Raw genomic sequence first — 27,818 nt, 5'->3', positions numbered from 1 at the left:
TCATTCTCACAGTAGCAACAAGCTGGAGGACAGGCTTCCTCACAAAAGAAACCTCAAATAACTCTTTGCAGAAACTACTGAAATGGCCTGGATGTCTTTATGCTGGGAGACAACTGGAAAGGTAGAAGATGACACTAAATGACGCTCTTCTTACTGGAAAATGGGATCAATAAAATGTCTTTTATTCTGGGGTTCCTCCTGAAGTTTGAGTTTCTATGCTCTGCAGTTATTTCCCCACCACTTGGTGCACACAAGTGGACCACTGCCCACCATTTCTTGTGTTCCCTTGGTTTTCAATATTGTTTCAGGTCAAGGTGGTTCACAGCCAAGTGTATACAAACACTTATAACTAGCCTTCCCCCAACACACAGAGACCCAGGGAAAGGCACTCACCTTTATGTTAACTGGTGATGGGTAAACTTTGATGTCAAACAAGCCACTTCATTTTGTCTGACATCAGCATATACACTCAGGAGTTTCAATTCCAGAATCTGCAACACCCATCAGGATTTACTGGATCCAAGTTTCTTTTTGCCTGGTTATTAAACAACAGAGGTTGTCTATTACTTCCACACAAAACTCTTGCTTACAGTGAGGCTGTCCATGCCATTTTTCCAGTTATGCTCTTATTCTACACTTTATCTTTTGTACTGAAGCTTGTTTGACTTTTGTATTTGTACAATGTTACACTCAAACTAAAGCAGCATCTTCTTTATTAAGGCAGATCTGTACTCAAAACACTCAAAACCTGGGTAGATACGCTGCCAAAGCCTTCATCCATTACAACACAGTGTAGGATATCTCTGCATTTTCCGTTTGGATGTTTTACTTCTGAAATCATTTTTTTCCCTCATACACCTAGTTGATTCTTCAAATAACTGCATCTCTGTTAACAACACATAGAATTAGAGCTCAGATGATACATTTAACTCCTCCTTGCTTTGTCAGTTGTTCCCCCATATCTGTAGAATGGCAAAGGGTTCATCTGGAGAGTGCTGCAGGTACATAAAGCAGGTAAGTCCCTTCCTCCAAAGGGTAAAATGAGCCCTGTGTGCTGCAGCACGAGCCCCGGTGGTGCAGCTGCAGCTGCACCATTGCCAGGGAAGGGACGGATAAGTAGTTAGAGCACAGCGTTTGTTTCTTATCATCCTCCAGACTGAATGCTATTTATTCAGAATCTATTATGAATAGTTTCAACAATAAGGATTCAGAATTTGCCACAGTAAATAACTGCATGCCCGTTAGCTTCCCACATTGCCTTCTGTCTGGTGGCATTAAAATTTCTCCTTTCCTCCCCCTCCTTTTCAGCAGCCTCACCTACTTGGAGTATAGTCCCAAAGCTCTAAGAGCAGGACAGAATGATCATTAGGGAAGTCAGGGGCGCATGTGTGGAAAGCGCAAGCAATAAAACACCAAGGGGTGTGTGCATGTTAAATGCACATACTTTGGGTGTGCTAAGGAATGAAGTATGGCCGAGTGCTTTTGCTCCAGACCTGCATTTGTTGAATGGAGGCACAGTCTGGAGTTCTGCTCCTAAAACTATTAGAATCTTTAACACTCAGTCCATGAGCTACCTCTTCCAATTTCTCCGGGTACAGAGTTAGTCTCCAATAACACTTCAGTAGCTAGTTCAGGCAATTGCTGTAGGGAGACTGATGTTCTGACACTGTTCTCTGTGGGGGTCCTTGTGTCTTACAAGTTCAGAGGATGCCTTTAGACTCCCCTCCCTGTGGGTTATCACTCTCCTTCCCACAGTCCAGAGGTACAAGCAGCAAACTTGCTGGGGAGCACTAAACTGAGCAACTTCCCCATCTCTCCTGCTTCCCAAGCAGGATGTTGAGCACCGACAGCTCTCAAACTCAGTAATTTACAACTGAACAGATGAACTAGGCAGTGTAAGAAGCTTGTTCAGGAATCACCATCAGTAGAAAAAGGGGGTTTTTTTCTTTGTTTGTTTGTTTTTTTCCTAGTTGTCCGCAGATTTAGCACACAGTCTACTGAGATGCAAAAGACTTCATGACAGGATAGTTGCTAGATCCATATCAAAATGGATTTTACTGCAAGGAAAAAAAACATGGTTTCAAAGTTAAGAACAGTCAGAACTGAAGATAACCTGTAAAATGCTGACCCTCTGTGAACATTCAATGTAATAAAGTCATTAATTTCATTATAATGTTTTTCTACAAGACCTATCTCAGTACACAAGATGGATAGACAAAAGAAATAAGGGTTACAATTTACAGAGGTCTCTGCCTATAAGAACTCCTTCTTATTTGACTGCAAGTTGGAAAGTTACATGTCAAACAATTCTACGCAAACCTGAAATTGGCTAAAGAGTATCCCTAATATATCTGAATGACACGGCTGTCTAAACAGCTCCTTCATCAATCTTGTCTACAAAAGGTGGGTAAGCAACTCACACCAGAACATACAGAGACAACAGCCAGTTCTACATTATGCAGGTTTTTGAATCCCAACTCAAAATACTCAATGTTGCAGATGCTGGATTACTTCACTACTACCGGCTAAAATTTGCAACAGCTGCACCACTCACTCCCTGGCAGAGTCTGAAGAGCCAGCACGAACTTGACAGTTAGGAGACCCTAAAATTTTACTTCTTTCTTCCAAAGACTACTGGAACAGCTTTGGGCAAATCACTACAGCAGGTTTCCCGTACAGATAAACCAGAGAGAACTCAGTTGAGCCATACCATGAAAACACAGTTGTGGCTGTTTGCGAAACTTTGGTGGTAGGACTGAGAGCTGCAAGAGAAAGTAAGTCATGGGGAATTTGGATGTCATGCAGTAACGCCGGTGGCTGCATGTCCAACATGGTGCTCAAGACGGTACCAGTGCTGTATTGGCAGACAGAACAGGATCTAAAATATTTGGTAAGGTAACAAGAGATCACCATTACCTGGAAGCAGAATTAAGTTTACACAGGCAGTCTTTATGAACAGAATAATTATTATGGGTGAGAAAAAAAAAAAGGCAATACGGATTAACAGTTTTGCATGGGTGACTGAAGCAAGGGGATGACTCAGGCCCAAAAAAGTCAATTAAGTCATATTTTGAAAGTTAAAAGATTGTTTTAATATTTAATTGTGGGAAAATGAAGCCCTGGCTTTGTCAATTTCATTCTAGAAATGTTTTCAATCCAAGCAGCAGCTTAAAATCTCGTACTACAATTTCAGAAAGTTGGTTTGGGCAAATACACTGGGGAAAGGGAGTAGGCAAACACTTCATGTTACAAAATTTGCAATAAAATGAAAGTTGATGACAAAATTTCAGCACAGGATCCTATGGTATGGACTACAAAAGTAGTATATTAACCTAACAGACTACCACACTGATGCAACTATTTATGCATAAGACACCTCCTTTGTGCAATACTAGAGCAAAAAAGTAAACCCTGCTGTAACTTCGAGACATGCATGCCCAAGTAGCTAACTTTTGGATCTGCTTTATTCGAACTTTAATCCCCTCTGTCAAATCCCTCATTTTGACTTTATGAAGGGCACAGAACTGATTTCCAAAGCACTATTAATGAGCTTTAATCAAGAAAGGCAAGGTCTTTTGATATGAGAAACACCAACCCTAGTTTCTCTGCCTGCAACCCATCTGGAAGTAACTTCATCATGAAATATTAAAACGTGACAGAAATAGTCCCACCTATAAAAACATCATGAAGGATAACCATGACTCAGGCACCAGTGATTATTCTAACAGGCCCGGCGGGGCTGGGCTGAGAATGCCAAGATTCTACAACAACTTGGCATTTCTCTTCAATGGCCTTTTAGACCTGGTCCATGTCAAAGGACCAGAGATAAGATGTTATGCTAAAAATGCCACTTAAGGAACATCACATATACCAAAATTCTCTCTCTTCTTAATTCTCTTTCACTGCACATCTATGCCTAGATATAATAAAGGCAACTAGCTTTTATCAGGTACGTCCGACAGCACAAGACTAAAAGCATCACATTTCAAAACAAACCAAAGCTTCCTTCTCTACCCTCAAAAACAAAGGGGAAGAGAAATTCAACAACTACGTGAAGATTAACTCTGAATTAGCTAGAGGTTATTATAATTTTTTCCTGTCTTCTACTCCACTGTTAAAGGGAAACACTTGCAAATAGTGTTCTACAGAACCACAAATGTAAATGAAGAGTATAAGGTATCTGACTCCTTGATACTATTCCTTGCTCTACAACTATTGCCTGCTCTAATACCTCTTTGTATCAACAATTTAAGCGATTTACAGCTCAGACTCTTTCAAGTAAACAGAACCTTCTATATAAAAATATCCACGTGTATATGGAAGATTGTCAACACTGAAGAAGTAAGACATTTATGCTGCCTGCTTATTCTCTCACACAGGTGAAGCATATAAAAACTGTCATCTTACATCAGAAACGAATCTTATCTCAGATCGTCTAGAAAAATTTGATGCACTATTTCAATGCTATGGCTCCAAGGGAAGACAAAAGACAGACACCCAGTACTTAATTCACCCTCTGGAAAGCTGGGCACTGGACCATCCCTTCAGAACATTCTCCCACATACCATAGCACCTACTAATCTGTAATCATTACTGCATGACAGATAGTGAAACCATAGAGTCTTCTTTAAATTAGGGCAAAGACCTCCACTATGGACCTGTTCAAGACAGACATCTGACATGGACTTTCGGCTTTGTAGAGTCCATTTTAAAGTGCATTTTTAGAAGCAGATTGCTTGAAAACTCCCTAGTTTTCATCTTCTCCAGCTTTCCACACAAGTGCAGATGGTAAGACAAATCATTTGGAAGTGTTTTGTTTTGATTTATTAATATAAGCTTTATTTTCACACCATGTCACAATCACAAGAAGCCTAAGGTTAGAGTACTCCCACAGTCTAAATAAACAACGCACCACGTACATATGAGCAGAAGCTTTATGTAGGAAGTTATGTTCTTCACTCATGTAACAGGATTTAGTTCTGCATACTGCTATCATACCAAGCTTGGTGTTTTTCACTTAGACACACTCTAATAACCCCTTGAAAAGGGGAAAATTTAAGATAGGTTTGAGGACGTACCAACAGCACTTGCTGCCCTGTGGAGAAGCTGCTTCAGAAACAGTGCATGCAAGTTTAGATGGTTTTAGAGCAGCAACAGTCCCATCTCTTATCTGAGCGTGACTCACAGAGGACCAAACATGACTCAGAACAAAGCACAGCATAGTTCTAGTACAGAAGACCCCATCACTCTCACTTCTTCTTCACCATATACTAATCACTATTACAAGCTTCCCATCTCCCTTTTCTCAGCATCCTGTACAATTTTCAGTTTTAGCAGTTTCCTTTCTTTTCAAACCTCTCTCACCTCTTGTCCACTTTGTGTTGCATACCCACTCACTGCTTAGCAAAAGGTTGAGAAGGCAAATGATGCTCTCTCCTGTGGAGTCCTAGAGCTGTAGGTGCGATCAAGAGATGATGGTCTCTTCAAAAAACCTTTGTTCTGGTCCAACAATCCTGGCACTGCACTCCCTGCATAATACTTCAAAGCACTGCTTACCAGCAAAGCTTCCCTCAACCTTTTCTCTATGCTCCAGTCCTCCCCAAGCAAACGTGTCACCAGTATAACCTCTTGCTAGTCTCTCTCCACATGTGTAAAATCTGCAAGATGCAAGATTACTTCCCCAGATCAATGCTGGAGGAGCTTTAGAAAAGCTAGACAAACCTTTCTTCACATGCTACCCAGCCATCAAATCCTAGAGTCCTTCTGTTCACTCTTCATCATCCTTCAGTTTCCCAGTATTCCGTATTTTTTCCCCGCTTCCCTTCAAGCTGCTAATCATGCATGTATAGTTCACAGAACACAACCCAAGGACTCAGTAAGTCACGTTTATCACCTTAAGGCCCATCCTCGCCAAGATATTTACCTCAGGCATGTAACAAGAACTGTGGCTGAAAGAAGGTAACTCAGGGCACAATTCTTGTACTTACCCCACATCTTCAGCTAAGGTAACACTCTTCCTCATACCCAATGCTCTATTGACATCCAGCAGTTGCCATGTCAGAGTCAGTCTTGTATCCCTTTCCAGCATGTAAGCTAAGAGAAAACTTTGGTCTTAATACTTTCACCTCAGGTACAGAACCTCCTTCTTTGTTCCTCAACCATTCTCCCTTCTTCCACATTCAGTATCACCATCCTTTCTGGACAGCAGGAAAAGATCTTCATTTAATCTAAGAACTACTGGATTTCTCAGCCTGTTTTCACTGCACAGTGGTGCCAATTTCCACTCCTTAACTTACATGGCTGAAGAGCTTTTGTTATTTGTTCCTAGTTCTTCAGCAATGTCCAAACCAGACACAAGATGAAAAACTCTAGGAGTCATGCTACAGCAGAGCTCATCCTATGCATCGTTGCTTATCCTCCTCCTCCCCTTTACCACATTCCTTGTAAGAGCAGTCTTGGCTTTTAATATCTTCACTTAGTTAGTTATTCAACTAACTGAGACTAGTGCAAAAGCAGAATAGCAATCTGTATTACAGAAGTGCAGGGTCGAAATGTTAGGATCACGAACTTTTAATTAATTTTTTACCTTGCAAATCAGTTTCACCCAGAAGTTCAAAGACAGTAGCATGCATCCATGATAAGGCACTGAGAATTCAGACAGGAACAAGAAGGAATCAGAAAGTAAGAAATCAAAGGTAAGAAAAAGACACCAGAAAAGAAATCAGAGGTCAAGCCTAGATTTTTTTATCCCTTGCTTACCCATCCCCATTTAACATCATTCATTCCTTATCCATCAGGGCTCTTGTAACCATGCTGCCACCCCTGGAAACAATGCACCCCAGCCTATAATCAGCAACAGAGCCCCCCTTTGGAAAGCTGCTCCCCACTCCCCCTCCCCAGGCCATGCCAGCCACTTCCACCCCGGAGAGCAGGAACGTGGGCTTGGAAAAGCAATCTGGATCGCTGAAGGACAGCAGGGGAGCACTGCTGCTTTGCCAGGATTAGCTGCCAAGTTTTAAACAGCGTGAATGAAGTTTATTCACCCACTACCTGCCTCAGCAATAGAAATATGATCCTGGAGTCTTAACATCAGAGATGCAATTCCCTACCAGCTAATGAGAGACAGGAACAGGCCAACATCAGAAGACATACTACAAATATTTTCCTAAAACATGCATGATTTAAAAGCTATCCTTTCTAGCACTTCAGATAGGCAGCATATGCTCACCTGTAGCAAAGCAGAGCATACGTTTTGTTCTAACCCACTTTGTTCATCCTTCCAATAATTCACCTCATTCACTGTTAACAGTCATCCCTCAGCATCTGTAAGGACATTTCACTGACAGGTTTCTAAATGGACAGTAAAAAAACCAAAACCAAACCAAAAACACAGGTACCCGTAAAGTCCGAGTCAAATGGCACATTCTTAATTGCTTTCAAAATGACTATACTCTTATAATAAAGGTATTCTCTATTCTTAAGAAGTAAGAAGCTAAAGGAGAAGCAGTGAAAATACCTGCAATTGTTCTGAAAAATAACTATATTTTTAATGCAAATGTAATTTACTATATTTTTAAGGAGCTTTTTTTAAAAAAAAAAAAATACTATATTCTTCTAGTAGCACTCTCAGTTTGAAAAGGTGAATACAACCAGCTACTCCTCCTGGAGGCACGGTTTGTGGTGTTAATTCCATATAACACGAACAGCAAAAATCTGTGAATTCACTTGCAGATTCTCTTCCAGACTAAGAAATGCTACTCTGTGCTGAGAAACAGAGCACTACAGTTGGGCATGGAAATGCCACATTATTGTACTGATACAAAGATTAAATTCCTCTATCATACAGTTCATGAACCATTCCTTAACACAGGGTAGCCATAACTACCACGCCTCTAAAGGCAGAAAAAGTGTTAAAGGGTACTCTCCAGCTGTTCAGTTTTTACAGTTTGTTATAAGCCCAGCGACTGCTTTAGGACAGCTCTCTTCTAAGGTTTGTTCAATTTCTCTCTGTTCTTCTGAGCATCTTTTATTGTTTTCTTTCTGGCAAGAATGCTATAAAAAAAGTGAAGTTCCCTGCCCCACAACCTTTCCTTGACAGATATTCAGGACTCCTGCTACTTCTCTCAGCCTTTTCTACCTGAACTAGTCCTAACCTAGGTCAGAAGTCTGCTGCCTTAAGAATATGTTTGGCATTAATCTCCAGAACAGATGAATCAGTTTGTGTATTCTGTTTTGAAGACTGCAGTGTCCATTTTATCTGGAATATGCTTATAAAGATGAGATTTCAAAATTCAGCAGCACTTGAATAGTACAACTACTAAAAAATATAATTCAGCTTCCTAGGCAGCGCAACCTAATCTGACAAAGATCTTTAGGAGATTATTCACTACCAATATCCTTATCAGCAACAGTATATTGTATTGCTTACACAGGGAGGAAATACTTTCCTAGCTTCACCAATTCCACTTCCAATTAAAAGACACCAACTGTAAGTTAAGGATTGAAAATAATTTGTATTCGATTTGCAAAAATTCTCTTTGCAATAGGACTAAATTAGGTCTGCTACTTCCTCCTAACACAAAAGCACAACGAGAGATGGAAACATAGTGTTTGCAGAGCCTACTTAAAAAGTGTTTGAGAATACCAGGATCTACACCATCAGTCCTGACCCACAACATCTCAAAATATTCTCGTTTTGGGTCCCCACAGGGCCACAACAACACACATCAGTGCTATCATAAGCATTTCTAAAATCCTAGCCAGACCTAGAAATAGGTATCAGTGTTGTCCCCCCTCACATAGGTGGCACAGAACATCCTCGAGGCAAGGTGTGAACCTGCAGCTTGTGGATTACTTAAAAAGGATCTATAAAAATTAATTAATAAAAGGAGGCCTATTATAGATAAGCTTAAGACTGACACACTGGAGCCCATACCCTCACTGGAAAAAATGTTAGGGAATCTGTAAATTTAAAAAAAAAGGTTTTAAATCTCTAATCTAAGGTAACAAGTTAGAAAACACGAAGCCAGCAAGTGTTTGATAGCCTTTTGACCTGTGCATGATAATTACACAGCAGGGAAAAAAGTGGAAGGACATAATGTTATGTGAAAGTAAAATCACACTAAATATGAAGAGAATAGTCTAAGCAGAGCTAACCAAATGCATTGCATCAGAAAACACACAATTCTATCACATAAGTCTAAAGCCCCATACAATCATACTTTAAAACAGTTTAAAGTTTATTAAGTTTAAAGTCCAGCAAAAAAAAATCTCAAAAAACATCCTTTACATATGTAAACATTATGTTTTCCAAACTAACTTTTCTCTAATCATAGGAGATGCTCCATAGCCTTCATCAGATGGAAGTAACCCCTTCCAAAGCAGAAGAACTTTCCAAAGTCCATTCTTTCTCTAAACATAGAGCAGAACAACAGTCGTCAAGCACAGCACGCGCCGTTTAGTTCACTTAAAGGCTACAACCACGCAAATAGCCTGACAGGAAGAAGACCACAAAGCTGTAGACTCAACCACAATGGCTCCAGCTACTGCTTGCGTATGTGTTTATCAATGACTTCACACCACTAAATGTCACTGAAATATATATTCACTAGAGAAACAGATTTGGAAACTGTAAGAACAACTAAACAGCAAGAACACAAAGTTCTCATTTGTGCCAGTAACTAAATATGGATGCTGACGGGACCAAAGTCTCTGCGACTAGCACAAAAATGATTCTTCCCCAACGTAACTCTGGAGAATGAAAGCTGCACCTTGAGACAATATGGGCATGATCACAACACTCCTCTACAGAAGATCCTGTTAGTGCATGAGTTCATTTAAGCCCATCCAACCCTTGAACACTTGATCCTGTTACAAACCACTTTTGAGAAGGGCAGGAAAGGAGCAAGGAAAAACAGATTTTCTACACGCAGAAACCCATTCTTTCTCCCCTCCTTTGTATCGTGGGGTATCACCTGCCAGAAGCCCTAAAGAGCATTTGGGCCCTTTTAGCAACTTTCCCTTTGGTTTTGATGACTTCAGGCAAGATTGCTCAGCAGCAAGGAGGGACCAGCACGCACCGGAACAAGGTTGAGGAGACATCCGTCTCAGTTACAGAGCATTAACAGTGGTGCTGCCATGACACATGGCCACAGGCAGAAGAAGCCACCTCTATGAGAAGGTGCTCACTCACTTGCAAAAAAGGTGTCAGTGCAATCAGAGTTACTGCCACAAAACCACATTTTACACTCCCAAAGCCCTTTCCAGAGATGTGAGCTCAAGTAACCAAGTAAATACCAGGAAAAAAAAAATACGGTGGCTTCAAGATGACATTTTACTTTGCAGCTGGGGAAGGGGAAGAGGGAACATGTGGCATGCTAACTTCCCAGGTCATGGATGGCAACTTAGTGCACAGTAGCTCACACTCTGTCGTTTAGGTGGTCGTAATGCACCAGTTTCTCCACGGGAAAGCCTGCAAAGTAGAAGCAGCTGTTAAGTGCAGGGACATGTCAACAGCAGCCACCAGGCCTGTAAAACTGATCTTAAACCAGCAACAGTAAAGAAATTATAGAAATTAAAAACCTTGCTTTTCAAAGCCAAAAAATCAGTAAGTTTGGGTTTGGTTTTTTTTTTAATTTGACTTGCAGTTTCATCTTAGTATTGGATACTAATTGTTATTAACTTCGATGTTAAGCACTGATAAGTAGCAAAATGACCCCTCCTTTCTGTCTACTATGCTTTTAACTGAAATTTCAGTACTGGGTAATTTGGAATGGGAAGGGGCATACTTCAAAACTTCTCAAGGACCTTATTTCAAAGGAAGAAAGCCTTGAAGAGGTATACCAGTTTTCAAATTACAACACACTTTCTGTTGACTAAGATACTAGAAAGTTAAACTTCAGATTGCGATGATGTTCCTGTTTGAGCCACAACCTTGGCACTACTTACTGCTCACTCCTAAATGACAAGTTTAGAGCTGGTTCTTTAATCTTAATAAGTAGTTTTGCTGATATACTTTCTATCTAGGTTGTGCAAACATCCCAAAATGCTTCCAGAAGTTATTCAATCTAAATTCAAAGTAAGATGTGAATTCTACATGAACGGTAAAGCCTCAAAAAACCCCAAACACTTGGGGGAATTTCCACACCCCCCCTCAGGAAAAGGTTGCAGAGCTGGTTAAACATCTCATGCATGTACCACACACTGATTGCATTTTGTTTCTCTTGGTTTCTGTAACTCTTTTGGACTAGCAATAGTACCACATCTCAGAGGTGGGACAGAGGGTAATTTAGTAAAGCACTGCCTTAGATCATTAGGACCAGCTTTCCACTGCAGCTCTACCAAAGCTCTACCAAAACCAAACAAAAACTAAACTGTGATTGTTGAATAAATCCTTCCCAGAGACAGAAGCACTGAGTATTTCCACACGTCATAAATTTTCCTGTCTCACAAGGATATTGAAGGGTATGTAGGGAGAAAGAAAACTACCTTTGTCAACAACAATTTGGAGGAGGGAACTAAAGAGAAATGAAGTCACAATCACATCCACCCATCCCTAGATGCAAGCACTGAAATTGCACTCCAGCCACCACACAGTTCAGATGACTTCACATCACATTAGCAGAATGCGTACAAACACCAAATTCCTGAAGATACCACACAGCTGCTTCACTTTCTAAATAGGTCCTCCCTTAAAAATTAACGTTGAAAAAGTGATGTTTAGATGCCACAGGCAGATTTTTTTTTTTTCTTCTGGAAGAAGCGGTATCAAGATCTTTCCCTACTTTTCTATGTTAGTAAAGTTCTGTTTACTGGCATATTTTAGAAACTCTCATTGCTACATTAGTAAGTTACAGGTCTCTATTTCCCTGCTGAATTTCCGTAGTGAGAGAAGCCTTGCTCTTTGAGCAAACTATTTACATCAAACAGACAATCAAGCACTTTCCTCCTGTGGTTGCTTCCCAGCACTATGTAGCTATGTAGGCAGCGACATAATTGATTTCACTTGCTGAACTAGAAAAGGTTGTACCAACAAAGAAGTGCATCTATAGCAGGAATGTCTAAACTCACAAACCTTTTCCACTGTAGGCCATGCACTAAACCAAATTATCATCACTGAAAGACACATTTTTTTAACAAAGTGAAACCATTCAAATTAATACATGAAAAATCTGCTACTTCGATAACGGAGTTCCAAATAAGCCTATAAGAAGAGAATTCTAGTTAGGAGGTCATCATGTAACGCAAAGCATACAGAACTTCACAACAACTAAGCACAGCAGAGCAAGATACAGAAGTCTGCCTGAACTATCAGCATCCACAAGGAAAAGTTCTAGGAAAAACCAAACCATAGCTTCGCTGTCCCAGTTGGCCATGACAAGGTTTCTCTGGGACGGAACATCAGCGATAAGGTAGTCCATGCAAGATCCACAACAGAGAGCTGAGAGGATAAAGCAGAAGAGAAACATGGCAGAGAAAGGAAGAAAAGAGAAGTCTACTGCAAAAGTTAGTCTGAGGAAACACTTTCATACAACACATACACTTCCTCCTGTGGCACAATCAAGGCAAAGATTCAAACCACAACCAGGCCTTTCTAAGACACCAAAGCTAGTGAATTTAAAGTGGCAAAAACCCCCACATCTCTGTTTTTGAAAGGACATACAGTGCCAGCTCTGAGGCAGCCCACCTCCTGGGCTGCAAGCACCCTAGGAAGGCCTGGAGTCAGAGACAGTGCGTCTGACAAGCTGCTGAGGCAAAGAAAGCTGAGACGAGGTTAAAAACTTAGCTGATAGCTGACCCATCAGGTATCTTTTTTAAGATTCCTGCCTGAGTTTGGTCAGAGTTTCATGCAAGTCAAACCATCCGAGTGGAACAATCCGTTTTAATAAATTGGCAAATTCCAACTAAAACTTTTTTCCATAATTTCTGATCAGCTCCCACTGAGAGCCTAACCTCAAGTTTTCAGTTCCTCTTCAAACCACAAACCATGACTATAACCTGCTCTTCCTCTCGGGTGTCTGACAGATACTTCTGTGTCTTCCTGAGGGGGCCCATGACAGCTCGCACCTAAGCGGCCCTCACTCAGGTGTGATCCACTGCGGGCACACCTGAGCTCCCAGAGACAGCGGGAGAAGGTTTCATGATAACTGCGTCTTGCTCAAATTCTATTTCACTGCATCTGTCTCTTCTACAACTTAAGTGTCTGTAGTGAGGCTCAAACAAGGACCTAAGATGCAGTAGCTGTACTACCCCCAAGCTGCAGAAACTAGAAGGGAAATTAAGTGATTCCTCCTGCAAGTAAGTATTTAAGCAGTATTTCTGTAACATAAAACCACTCTGATGACTGCAAATCCAAAAGGGACCCAAGGGTAAACAGAGGGAAAGAAATTTTGTTGTGTGAGGAGGAACTTCTACTCCAGTTAAAAAGAATACATACTAGAGTGATCTGAAGCTGCCTATAAATATTCGAGAACATCAAAGCCGGTCCTGTTAAATTAAAAACGCTGTCACACAGATAGGAACTAGCCTCTAGCACTGCCAGCTTCAACATGTGAGCCTCTGATCTGAAAGGCAGAGGCTCAGCTCTTCAAGAAATTTTATTCACCATAAGAAGGAAAAAAAAAGCAAACCAGCAGTTGAGTTTAATAAGGATATTAAATACCTTATGAGTGAGCTAATTAGAGCTTAACTCTTTCAGGACACTTCAGCCCTTTTACTGACAAGGACGGTAGTTTCTTCCCATACTCCTTCCACAGCTGGGATGTCTCCAGGCTCTGGGAACGTTCCTATCCAAGCCCCTGAGACAAACATTTACGCAGTCTTCAGAAACAGAGAAGGTTTTGCTGGTTTCACCTTGGTGTAACTTTAATTTAACCATTCTGCATACATCACACATACACACGTGTGCAAACATTTGGGTTGACTATTCTACATTAGGGATTTATGTTTAATACTAAAGCTGTCCTGAGAGATTTCAAATCTTCTTCATCTTCCCATAGTTGCCTGAAGATAACAAGAGGGGTAGACAAAAGGAGACCAGATCACTTTCTTTAACTTCTGTTATTTGAGGAGATTCAGCTTCCGGTGGCAACTGAATATAAACAAGATACGCATGGTTGAGAAATTTATCCCAGTCTGCAACTGTAACCCTGTTATTTCACTACAGAAAAATCTCTGTAAATTCCCAGTATCAAAACCTACAAAGATTATCACTGAAAGTTACAAATGTGGTGTGGGAAGAGGAGCTCCGGCAGCACAGCCTTCTCAAGTAAAATACTGAAAAACCCAAATAAGATCATTGGGAGTTCTTGTGTATTAACGACTCCACAGTGTCTTTTCCTCAGGCACAGTTTTGGGATGCAAAAGATAGTATCTTTTAAACAGGCAAAGCACTGTCAGCTAGCAGATTGGGGATACCTTGCCTCTGAGCAAAAATAGGTCTCCAGCCCTTGCCTCCTATTAAATACTGAACTCAGTAGCATCTCCTGGCTCTGTTTCATGAGCTCATTTCTCACTCCCAGCCTTGCTACACATCATTCAGGACATCTGTCAGCTTGGCACCCAGACCATAAAGTGTTCCTCTCCCCTTCATCCTCACAGCATGCAAGACAGTATCTGCTCTAAAGGGCTTCTAAATAAATACAAAACAAGTACGAGAAATTATGCTGGACCCTTGTAAAATACAACACTGCAATGGGAACCAATACATTTTCCAATACACACCCTTTAGAGACTTCCTTAGGAGAAATCCCAATCTGCCTAGAGAAAAGGGCAGCAACCGCTACACTCTATATCCTAACCTCTATCCTTATCTCCAAAGCCAGCAAGGACAGGTAAAACTTCAGCGCAGCAAGAACAGACAGTGTTAGTGTGCACAGCTGGCACTCTCTGTATAGAATATTGATGTTTTATCTATGAGATATGGATATTATTATTGTTGTTGTTGTTAAGGTAAAACCTATCAAGGCTCAATTGTGAATGCCACCATTTAGCCAGGCCCAAACAAGAAGTAAAGTCTATAAATCTTCAAGGGCAGTCTCTGCAGGGGGAAAAATAGTAAAAAAAAAAAAAATCACAGCCTTTAAAAGAGGTTCTTCTCCATGAACTACAGAGTTTCAGAACTGACCCATCAGTGTATAAAAATGAACAGAATACCTTCTACAGTTCCAAGTCAGTCCTCCAAATCCACTTTTCTTAATCTGTCATCAATGTGGACTGTTTAAGACTGGAAACTTGTAGTTCCAAAGGTGAACTCAATGGAAAGTTTGGTTAGAGTCTGTTCTGCTTGTGGGGGGGTGGAGGGGGGTAGGGGTGCGGAGAATGGATAAAGAGAAAAATAGAGAAGGATTTTTCCCACCCACACTTAATACACTTTTTATTGTTTTTTTTTTTAAAGCAGGCAAGCATCAAAAGCCTCAAAGTAGGAAAACAGATCTTGGCATAAACTAGGGTCTTTCCTGAATTAAAAGCAATTTTTCAAACACTACCATCAGAAGCATTTGAAAGTTGCTTACCAAGCACATGCAATAAATTCACAGTAGGAGGCACGTACTTGCAACATGCATGCCTGTACAGCTAATTAAACAGTTGTCCTCAAACCATGACTGCAGACTCTAAAATATGCTCCTTAGTTCTTTGTCAGGCCAGTCACCTCCTCACTGGTTCTCCAGTTTGCTTTACTACTGAAAATGATGCAAAATAATAAAACAGCTTAAGCTCAAAAAAACCAACAGAAAGCTTAAGTTGGCCAGCAGCTTTAGAAAACAACTAAAATCCTTACACTAATGCACAGAGTAACATGGGTCTGGGAAGCCTAGAGAGTCTGCATATATTAAGCTACATATTTAAGGGTGTACTTGTGTCTGGAACATAACAGGCACCTAATCAACCTTTGTAAACTGGCTTTTCATCTTAAAGCCAAGTGCAACAACAAAAGTCTTTTAAAGCAGCATGAAAAGGAAATTAAAAAAAATGAATGAAAGCAATTCGTCACTGTGAAGAGGACACCCTAAGCCACCAGAACCCTATTTTTCTGAGCACTACTACTCAATCCTAGCATAAGCATAGCTCCACCAATGGGATAAGTGCAGTAAAGTGCAATTTTTGGCAGTCTCTACTGGGTATCCGCAAGATCACACTCCCCTGGTCACCTCCGGTTCAACTGTCAAGCAGTCAAGAAAAATGCAGAAAATTTTTTTTTTTTTACATTAATCTTCTGTTGCTGTTGTAACAATTTCAAAACATGTCTTTGTTTAAAAACAATCTCTTTTTCCTTTGCCAATCTCCTTTAATGTGAAGGGCTCTCCCTTCAAGCCAGGAAACATGAGAAATAAGGCCAAGCATTCAACTTGCATTCATTCTGTTTTCATATGTAGGCACCACAAGCTCTGGTCTGACCACATTTGAATACTGAAGTGCAGATGCCCAAAAGAAGAGATAGTATGTACAAGTTAATATTTAACACTTCCTACATTCAGCACTTCTAATGTACTAGGTGTATTAATGCAAATACATGTACCACTTACATAACTGGCTAGAACATACAGCAGACTACTGCCTCCAGATCTTACCTTTCCTTAACCAGTAAGATGCTGGCCTCTTGAAAGCATTCACACTTTGAAAAACTATGTTTATGAAAGTTATTTTGGTCCAGAAGGGCCTCACTTTGAAATTCCAAAACAAAGACTAGAAGACTGTAATAAAAAAAAGGGAGCATTTTTAAATACACGCTCCACCACAAGATGGTATAAACTGGAAGAAAATTACTATGTATGCTAATCAATGGTTTTATACAACTACTCAAGACTTTCCTATAAGATCTGCTTGCAGCAAAGCTGCCTCCGTTTCTTTCTCACCAAGTTATGCCACACCAAATCATGACCTCTACATGCTTCACCTGGAGTCATTTCAGATGCCCTTCACTAGGCAAAGCAATTAAAACAACGTTACCCTGTCCCATAATCACATCCACCAGTGGAGTGCTCAGGGAGAGCAAGTGCCAATTCTATCCGTGGGGCACGGCTGGCCACAAGTGCTGGTAACACTATGAAGCAGGCTGTAATTATATCTAAACCATTATAGTCACATAGATCCAGTCTCAACATAAATATATATAAATGAAAAAAAGTTCTCCAAATGGCTCCATGTTTAACAATTTTTGAGCACCACTCCTCTAGGGATTTTTTTCTCCTCTAGGATTTTTTCCTAGTTCCACCTCCCAAAGAAGCAATAGGAGTGCGTGGAAAAGGAAGTGGTCAGCATCCTGCCAGCAAGGGCAGTTGTCAACAGTACAGACCTTCAACATCTGTGCAGATGTTTACCTAAACTTATGGACTATGCGGAAAAGTTACCTGCACTCCCACAAGCTATTTTTTCCCCATTTGATTCCCCACCTTTATTTGGAAGTGAACAGGAATTGCACTGGTTGGCCTAAGTACAAGACCCAGTGCTGTAAGCTTTCTGCTTCTATTTACTTTCTTAACCTACTTTATTCTTATTCCTCTCAATAGGTTGCATTAGCATTTTTTGTTCTTTCAATTGTACCTTCTCCTCCATACTCAGATATCTTTTACCTCATTTTCTTATACTGTGTCTCCCACTTTCTCCTCAAGGGACTGTCTCGGTCCTATGTGCTGACAAGGCTCTGGTAGAAGGATTCTGGTATTGCTGCAACGGTGTGCAAATACCACAGATACTGGAGCTTTCTCCAAAACCAGTAACTCATCACTGAATTTGGTACCTTATCTTTTGAACAGCCCTTTCCCCTGTAGTAATGCCTAGAAACATTTATGTATTATTGCCTTGGACTCACTTAGAAACAGTTTGCACAGGTGTGCTTAACTCTCCATTGATACATTATAATGTATTGTAATAGTCTAAAGCTTGAAAGTCCAAAGTTTTTAACTAGGTAAATATGATTTACTAGCCCTTAAAATTCCATGATAATTTTGGGTTTATCTTAACTGTTTTCATAAGGTGTTTCTTTTTGCAGATGATACGAAAGAAGACATGAAACTACCCAATAGAAGGAGAGAGAAGGATGTTCTCACAGGTTTAAGCAGCCAAGTGCCCCTTCTCACCACAATCTCTGACCCCCTCCTCTTAAATTCTTTTACAGTGTTCCAGTGTGCCTTAACAGGATGGCACAAGTACAGGGTTCTCAAAGCAGAGCACTACAGCTGCAGACAGACATCACACAACAGCCAGTAGCTAGCACGGAAGGAGTTACCAAGTCCTTTCACCACCATTCTAAGAGACATCTTGGATATTGCAATATTGAAGAATTAAAAAATATTAAGGATCCTTATTTACGGTAGTGCATTCGGAAGCCAATGAGAACAGGCAACTTCTTGTGAACAAAGCAGCAATGATGTGACTGGGCTGGAGCTCACAGTGTGAAGACAGGGACCAGTGTCAAGACAAAACAATACAAGAGGAGGAACGACCTATGCAAAACACTTTGATGGGCCGTCTTCAACTCTCCCGTGTACTACCCCACACCATAGTACATGATGGACTAAAGCATGACTGAAACTTAAAAAAAAGGAGGGAGGGGAAGAACCGAGGAAGGGATGGAAACTGGGAAACTGCGAGATTAATCTAATCTGAGATCAAGCCCAGGACAACACCTCTGCTGCAAGCAAGCTGCTTGTGCATCAGACACTCTACAAAGGCTGTCCAGGTACAATAACTGTGCAAGTCTTTACCTTAACGATCTCTCATTTTAAATGTGAATTACGCTTCCTTTATCATCTTGGCCTTCTCCTGTAGAGGACCTAGACCTGTAGTCACTTGTTGCACTCCCATGAAAAACGTCTTCCTTTCACAGCACGAAAAACTCAACCAGTAGCGATACAGCAGGGAATCACAGCCCTGAAAGAAGCCAGGCAACTCTGGGCATGGGCAGTCTTCATTTTTCTGTCAGAAACTATTGAAGAATAAGCAGTGATCAAGCTCAGATCAGGCACAGCACACCACAGAAACTACAGAAGAGGAGCATGTGGTCCACAGGACTAAACCTGCATTTTTCATCTTTTTTTCACCTATCAATTCCCATAACAGAGAGGATTGACGAGCCCTGCCAACTCATGGAACAAATTGAGACCTCCAGTCCAGGTTTCAAAACCTGCATATATGCTTTAAAAAACAGAGATTTCGGAAAACGCACATCCAAAACTTGTAAAATATTTTGCTATTCTATGCATATATCAAGGCTGTAGTATACAAGAGTCTTGTTCCTACCAGCTGGATAGTCAAGTCTTAATAGAATGATAACCAGGAAACAAAAGAAAAACTGAAGCTTAGATTAGGCAAGGTTTCTGATCCACAAAGCAGCAAAACAGCAAGTATAGAAATTACTCACTGCTCTGACTACATAACAACAGATATACACCCGATGCTGTTATAACCAAAAAGGAGCCGTCAGTGACTTGCCACTACTAAAATAAATAAATAAATAATTTCTGAAAAACTCATGGTACTGTCTGACACAAGTTCAGATGAGAGGCTCAAGCAGGACAGTCCTTAGACACAGCTGAAGACGGACATCTCAAAGATGCCTATTCTCACTTGTCTCACAACATTTGCCAGTTGTGAGCATCTGTTCATAACATCAGAGACTGAACATCAGAGAAGACAAAACCTATAACCTAGTCCCACTTCTCATTCAAGACAGAACAGATAGTTCCAGGTCTCCTGTCTTTATACCAAAACACAGAAACATAGTAAATGCTGAACAGCCCTTCTCCTCGTCCCATTCTCAGCATTCACAGGGTGTCAGCTCTTTGTTTTCCATCAGAACAAAAGTGCCTTATTCCAATGACAACTCAACTCCAAGATACTTCACTCCAAGTACACGTAGAAGCAAACCTGAAGCCCCAAAAACTGGTACTAGGAACTCAGTTTTACCAGAAGAATGTAATATGCCTGATGTCCTCAGGATCATTACTGTAAGCCACAGCTTTACAATTAAGGTATGGAAACTAACACAAACCCAATCAGAGGTGTCTTCATATTCTAAGAGGATAACTAGCAAAGAAAACATCCAACAAGACAGTGACTCAAAGCCACAAATAATTCCACTTCCTCAATTTGAATGGCCTTCAGGCACTCAACTCAAGCAAGAAGAAACTTAACCTGCCTGTTAACAAAACAAGCAAAAAAACACGAAAATACACATTTTTGCTTTCCATTCTCAAAGGACCCAAACATTCCCTTAACTCAGCCTCCTCTGATCATTGCCACAGATCTATATATCGGCACAGTTGTTTCAATTCACTGCTTTCAATGCCGTTAAAAACTGCCAATGCTTCAGAGTGTGAAGCCTACCTGACAGAAGTGTACAGTCTTTAGCAACTTTTGCATTTTGAGAAAACAGAGGAAAGGTTCAAAGCTACTCAGTAAATAAGGGGTGGGCGGGAGACAGAAGGAGGGAATGTGCAGGCACACGGTCTTGCGCTCCAGTTCTAAGCCTCCCCACCTTCTGCAGGAGAAAGAAGATGGGCAATAGCATTGCTACGAGGCACTGCCATGCAAGAAGTTGGGAAGTGTCCCACTTCTCTTTTCTTCCTGGTGCTTAAAGCACCGAGTTATGCTTGTTCTCCTCAAACTGTTACCTTTTGAGCACAAAAAATATATGCAACTGGAGATTATTATGTAATCTACACATCACTCCAGTTCAATGGCTACATAAAGTTCATTATTGCCCTATTGAGGCTTCCAAGCAGAAACAAACCAACCAAAACCCAAACTTTTAATGCACAAGAAAAAACAGGTATAATATTATATATAATATAATATAAGTCTCTCCTCCATGCTGCTTCTCTTCAAAATTGTATATATTGGTAACCCCCCTATATTACTTTATTCAGCAGTGTATCTAAGGCAGGAGTAGCAGAAAGAAAGACTAAGAGAGAGAATTAACAATGATGAATGTGCATCTATTTAAAGCTTTTGACATGTCAGAGTTTTTAATGCAATCTAAAACAGATGTTAAATTCGATTCTCTTTTCCCAGCACCTCACCTTCACCCATCACCACCACAGCTTTATAAGAAATGTAGCATTTGATCCTCCACACCTTAGCTATCAAGCAGAATAAGCAACTGAACAGAATCTTGCTAAGTGCAAGTAGAATTAAGATACGTAATCCCACTCTGAGCAATAAAGCCACGGCTCGTCAAATCAGTGATGCCTATTGTCCTAGCACTGCAAGTCTGCGGCCATGCAGCATCTAGCTTGACACAGAACTACATCTGAGCTTTTGGTCTGAATGCCATGAGAAGTTTCAACCATAAGGAGTTCACTAGTCATAATTTGTTTTAAAGCAAAATATCATTTTAGAGGTTTCAACAAAGTCTTGTTTTCACAATCACTCTCTAATCAGACGTTTTCAATTTCCAATTTCAACCATACTAATGGCCAGGATATTGCCCCAAGAAACACATAATATTCCAGTATGCCAGATTCCACTGAGATGGTTAGACCTTCGAGCAGGTTAAGGACCAGCTGACACAGCAACCTAAGGATGAGTTTGCTGAATACAAACTGTGGCCACATGAAAGAAGACATACGAACATTTCATCTCTCTGAAGAGTTACTCTGGTACACACTTGACCCTAATAAGTCTTGTTCACAATAACACAAGAAACAATGTAACAGCATACCACTACTGGATAGGAATCTGACCAATAACCAGTTTAGGAGTGAATGTATGACCTATCAAAAGCTGAAAGTGCATTGTTTCTTAAGGTTTTTTTTTTGTTCAGACTTTCAAGACCAATGAGTAATTGGTGCTATTAACATAAACAAAAGTAAGTCTTTGTGTAGTCCCAAAACCACAATTCCTTTGATGCATTCTTTAATGTGTGCCTGATTTTCAAGAATTTCTAATATTTCATTTTAAAGAAAAATACACCTTAATCTTGAAAGAACTCTGTGCACTGACAAAGTGGCTGGGGCCAAGAAGAGCTTGCTTCACTGACTGATGTACCACTAGCTACTGTTGAACAGGTTCGTAGGGGCATTAGCTTCATGATCCTTTTCTAAATCTCACAGTGAGCTTTAAATGATGATCCAGAACAGCAGATTCATATAGTTCCATAAATATACAGCCTAGCTGAAAAAGTGAGGCAAGACAACGCTGTGAAAATCCTTATAAATTTTGACTCTGAAAAACTCACTTTCAGGAGGAGATGAAGGAAGCATGACACTGACAAGAGATGCTATGTGTAATCTAAAATCTCAACAGTGAAAATATGCCTGATAGCATTCGGTCCGGCTGCTCTGGAGCAATGTCTGCCATAGTCTCTTCTCTGAAAAAAAAATAGCACACACGGTGGCTCGGGAAAAAAACAATAGCCTGTTCATGATGTATGTTATCTAGCATATGTACAGATGAAGAAGCAAAATAGTTTTTGAGTGATAAATGACTGTAAAAGATTTTCCACATAATTTGGCTTTCACTGTAGTCTTTCCTGTTTGGGGGGCTGTCTATTCGGGTATTAAGTGGAAGCAGACAGTTGATGTTACACATAATAAGGCCCACAAAAGTCCATTTAATACATTTGTTTCAAGTTATGCAAATCTGAGTCAACAAAGCAATATGGTTTTTCTCCATTTTCACTTACAATCTCAAGGAAAGTATGACCTCAGTAAATGGCCTCTATTATGTTCTTAACACTAATACCTGACACAAAAAGAAACTTGAGAGTCTCCTGTTATCCCCAAAGACCCAGTATCAGTCTTACATGGATTGTCTGATAATGCACCAAAAGGTTAGAAAACGTCAATGTCTGTTTCAGCCCCTACCACCACCACCTTTTTTTAAAATGTCAGAAATATAAATTAATTGCTCCATCCCTCTTTCCCTCTGGAAGAATAAAAAAAGGCCCTTATATCAGCAGCTTGTCCTCACAACTCTTCTGCCTGCAAGAGAACTTTTATAAGAAATCCTCCTAGTTGAAACTGTTTTGAAATAACAAGCACTCAAAAGCAGCATTCTTTACTTTGAAAGAAGAAAAAAAAATGTTATTTTGATAGTAATGCATTTGTGCTTGTAGAGCTTTACAGTTGTTTTTAGAGCTTACTTGCCACCGGTTAGCTTTTTTAAAATTGCATATATGTACTTATGTGTGTATGTATGTGTACATATAGGGAACTCAAGCAAACAAACTCCACGGCTGTTAATGAGAAATAAGGATTGCTATTGGCAATTGCTTAACAGTCAAACTTATTAAAACACCATTTAAGTCATTTTTCTTTACTTAGCCAAAGGGGAAAAAAAAAAAGTCAACAATTACAGGCGACTACAAAGGAATTAGATAAGCGCTTCAAGAGTTTCAAACAGAGTACAGAATAGCTGCGTTCAGATAAATACAATAATTTTTTCTCTGGTGAGAAAGTCAAGAGCAGCGTTGTAAGAAATTTTACATTGTGAAAGGACCACTTAAAATTAGCTCCAAGTGGAGGAGGAGCAGGCACGCAGCACGCAGCGGTCCACACGAAGCCCGATGTCCAAACGGATGCACGGATGCAAAGCAAGGACCAGCAGCCGCCCGAGCGCGTGCGGCAGCGAACGACTCCTGCGGGGCTTCCACACCGGCTGCCCCCGCGGGGCGCGGGGCAAGGCCCGAGAGAAGCCAGGCAGCGCACCGCACCCCCGCCCGCCGCACGGCAGCGCCGGGCAGCCAGGGCCGCCCCCGCGCAGCCCCGCGCAGCGCAGCGCGGCCCCGCCCCCGCGGAGCGCGCGACGGGCAGGGTCCCCGCCCCCGCCCCGCCGCGCAGGCCCCGCGCCGGCCCCGCGCCCGACGGCAGCCGGCGGCGTGAGGGTGCGTGCGGAGCGGAGGCCCCCGCCGCGGCCGCGCCCCGCGGCTCCCCGCGCCCGCCGCGCGCGGAAGGCGGCCCTGGGCTCCGCGCCGCTCCGCGGCTCGGCCCGCTATCGCCGCCGCGCCCGCCTGTCAAACGGGGCGAGCGCGGCGCCGCGGTCCGCGGGGCTCTGCGCCGGCGGCGGCCGGGCAAGGTGAGGCCAGGGGCTCGGCGGCCGCGGCGCCGGCGCGGGGCGCATCGCGGCCTTTGTGCGCGGGCGCGCATCTGTCACCGCGGCCGCGGCGCCCCGCGCCCCCAGGCCGCGCAGCGCACGTGGGGCGGCGGGCCCGGCCTGGCGCGGGCTTTGTGCCGCCAGGTGACGGGCGGCCGGGCCCGCGGAGCCATCTTGGGGCAGGCGGCGCCCCCCGGCCGGCGCTCACCTGCACGATCTCGCCCTCGGCGCTCAGCGTGGCCCCCGCGCGGGAGAAGCGGCCCTGCAGCCCCGTGGTGTAGGTGGTGTAGTCGCCGCTGGGGCTGGACTCGAAGAGCACCACCTCCACGAACGCCGTCTCCTTGCCCAGCGCCGCGCTCGGCGCCGCGGCCAGCAGCAGCCCGAGCAGCAGCGGCGGCGGCACGGCCAGCCCCGCGCCGGCCCCGCAGCCCCTCATCGCGCGGCGGGGGGGAGCGGCGCCCCGCCGCCGCGCATCGCTCCCGAGCGGCTCCAGCTCCGGGGCCGGGGTCCCGGGCGGGTCAGCGCCCCATGGCAGCAGCCCTCCCGCCGCGCTGCGCCCCGCTCCTCGCCGCCGCCTGCCCCGCGCTCCCCGTCCCTCGCCCCGGCTCCTCTCCGCCCTGCCAAGCCGCTTCCCTTTCATCTGCTCCACGTGACGGCCACCACGGGGTTATCCCCGCCCTCCGCGCGCCTCTGACCCGCTCCGTCCCTCCCTCGGCGCACACACGGCCCGCAGCCCCGCCGAGCCCGGCCGTGCGGAGCGGCGCCCGCCGCAGCGGCCGCGGGTGGCCCGCCCGGGCTCCGCGCGGGGCCCGAGCGCCGCCGGGGCCCCGAGAGCGGGCGGGGGAGACCCGCGCGGCGCGGCGCTGGGGAAGGCCCTGCCGGGAGTCGGCCTCCCACGCGGCCGGGCCTGCAGGGCCGGGCTGGGCGCGCCCGGGACGCGAGCAGCGTCCCCGGCGGCCTGTGGCGCACGCCCGGGCTCGCGTCCATCGGGGCCCTTCCCGCCGGTGGCGGGGCTGTCGGCCCGCCTGGCCCGCGGCCTGGCAGCCGTCGCGGAGCGGCGGTCGGTGGGGGGCGCGGGGATGGAGCGGGGCGGCCTCCCGGCGCTGCCGCGGCTCGCAGCCGCCAGCCGCCCCTCGCCGGCGCCGGGGAACGCCCGAGTGCGTTAGACACGAAGCCCCGGGCGCGATCGCTGCACGGCTGCGGACCCGCCGGTGGTGCACCACCCCGGGTGGACGCGGCCCGGGCGGGCAGGAGCGGTGCCTCGGTAACCCAATGTACCCAAGTCACCGATTCTCTCTGCAGAGACGGTGCTCCGCTGTGGCGTATGCAGGGCATTCCGCTAACGCTTGCCGTTTCCAGCAGGCTGCCAGCATCCAACAGGCTCCTCATTTGTCTGTAGGGCAGGAACAGCTGATCCGGGTCCTTGAACCCAGTACTCTGCAGTTGCGTCTGTTAGAGGAGACTAGATAACCCGGGCTCTTTGGCTTCTCTGTTCATGCAAGTCTAAGAAACCGCCATGAATGATGTGGAAAAGGTGTATGTGTAATGATTTTTATTTCAGTCTCGCACTACAAGAGCTGGATGGCAGCCAATGATAAAGTTTTCCTTCAAAAGTATGTACAACTAAGTTGTGGAACTCATTAACACAAGATGTTACAGAGCCTAAAAGTATAAATCAGTTACAAGGGGGATTAGACAAACTGATACGAGATCCCTTGTTGGTTATGAAGCACAATGTTTGGAAGCAAACTCCAGCTCTGGGGTGAGTCCCTAAACCACTGGCAGAAGGAATAATACTGCGGTCTACAAATTGCCAGCTCTTTTCCTAAAATACTTCGTTACAACTGAAGACAAGATAGTGGCATCCTTAGCATGACACAGTGAGCAACATAAGCTTAACAAATCATTGAAGATTTCTTCAGTGAAAAAGGGTCAAGAAGGGATCACGGGAACATACACTCTGGGCTTCTACCACAAGCCACGAAAGCCCCACAAACCTAAGACTTCAGTACAACTGCAAAACTACGGCATGCGTAGAAAGGGAGCTGGACGGGGCATCACTGTAGTGCTCTAGCCTGGTAACAACAGAGAATGCGCTATGCAAACTCAGATGTGGTCAACATGTGCGAATTTTAGATTATATGTATGTTTCAGTAGGATTTCAGAAATGCATAGCATCCAGTGTGCTAAATAGAAGCATTTTAATCCCTTAGTGCAAACTACCTCTACTTGATTTTCCTTCACCTGTGAGGCAAATGGCTGATGTGTAGACAACATGGGGTTTCCTACATCATAATCAACATACATAGGAACAGGTTAAACGCTGAGAGCTCTAGGAGATTTTCTCCCTGCTGAGTCAGCTAAATCATTTCACAATCTGTAGCAAAAGCAGGGATGTATGCAGGTTTACGATGATGAGAGGTTCACTGTTAACCTGGACTGTGTATGTGTCATGAGGAGGATGTCTCCTGACATTCAGCTCATTCTCTTTCTTTCTTCACTGACTTCAGTGGCTGAAGGCAAATGACATCATAGAATCATAGAATGTCCTCAGTTGGAAGGGACCCACAAGAATCATCGAGTCCAACTCCTGTCCCTGCATAGGACAACCCCAAAATCCACACCAATGAGGGCATTGTCCAAATGCTTCTTAAATGTTGTCAGGCTTGGCGCCGTGACTGCGTCCTGGGGGGACCCTGTTCCAGTGCTCCACCACCCTTTGGGTGAAGAACCTTTTCCTAATGTCCAACCTAAACCTCCCCTGGCATATCTTCCTGCCGTTCCCTCGGGTTCCATCATTGGTTGTCAGGGAGAAGACATCAGCGCCTGCCCCTTCTCCTTCCCTCGTGAGGAAGCTGTAGACCATGATGAGGTCTCCCCTCAGTCCCCTCCAGGGTGAACAGACCAAGTGACTTCAGCCGCTCCTCGTACAGCTTCCCCTCTAAACCCTTCACCATCTTCATGGCTCTCCTCTGAAAACTCTCTAGTAGCTTCGTATCCTTTTCATACTGCGGTGCCCAAAACTGCACACAGTACTCAAGATGAGGCCACTCCAGTGCAGAGTAGAGCGGGACAATCACCTCCCTCGACTGACTAGCAATATCCAGATGTTTTAACCCACTCTCTTCTCATCCTTTCCAGAAGAGGCAACAGCAAGTCATCTCCAGTCATTGGCAGGTTTTTATGCCCTGCATGTCAGATTCAGGATGTTTTTTCGATGAGTATTTTTCTTCTTGCATAGGTCCTTATGCCACTCTAATCAAGTTTTTTCAATGTTCTATTAGTAAAGGTAAACAGCTTATGTCATAAGTTATTGTAGGTCAAGGCCTCCCAACTGTCCTACACTCAATGGGTATGTCATCAGGTTAGCAGCAGCAAGAGCTGGAATTTCAGTGTCAGAGGACCATGGGGTCTGTGCAGGTTGTTACACGAAAGGTAATGAATGAATGGTGCCCCTTACAGAATGTCTTCCAGTAGGACACGGTTGCACAGCTTGGAGGAACCGCCCAGCATCACAGTGTGTGTTCCCCTCTGTCCCAGGCACAGTCGGAGCCTTAGGACAGCCATAGCACTGGATGTGCCAACTGATGAGTTTTTTGCTGAGTATCACTTGCCATTATTTGGCAGAAGTTTGCCTATTTCAGGAGAAGTATTCATTTTAAACAGCTCTTGCCTTGCTGCTTTTTTCATTTCTATGATTTTTCCATCATCGTGCTAATGTAGCTTTTGTGGAGCTGTGTGGCAAACTGGATCAGGGAAGAGACCAGGGCTAAAGGCAGCCCTGG

At 43.6% G+C, this 27,818-nt stretch overlaps 1 protein-coding gene across 2 annotated transcripts in view; it reads right to left on the bottom strand.

The window, feature by feature from the left end:
- The window catches only part of ZNRF3 (zinc and ring finger 3), a 95,048-nt gene extending 70,658 nt beyond the window's left edge, over positions 1-24,390 (bottom strand). Inside the window, exon 1 of one of the 2 annotated variants that reach the window (XM_082325457.1) lies at positions 24,242-24,390. The gene's annotated coding sequence lies outside the window, so the exon portion shown is untranslated. The remainder of the gene's footprint in view (positions 1-24,241) is intronic. The other variant, XM_082325458.1, reaches the window with a different exon arrangement.
- Positions 24,391-27,818: the final 3,428 nt, after the last annotated feature.

The sequence above is a fragment of the Platalea leucorodia genome (assembly GCF_965183815.1).
Source record: "Platalea leucorodia genome assembly, chromosome: 12".
NCBI lineage: Eukaryota > Metazoa > Chordata > Aves > Pelecaniformes > Threskiornithidae > Platalea > Platalea leucorodia.
The sequence above is the reverse complement of the archived record's forward strand: the minus strand, read 5'-3'. Positions and strand labels throughout refer to the sequence as shown.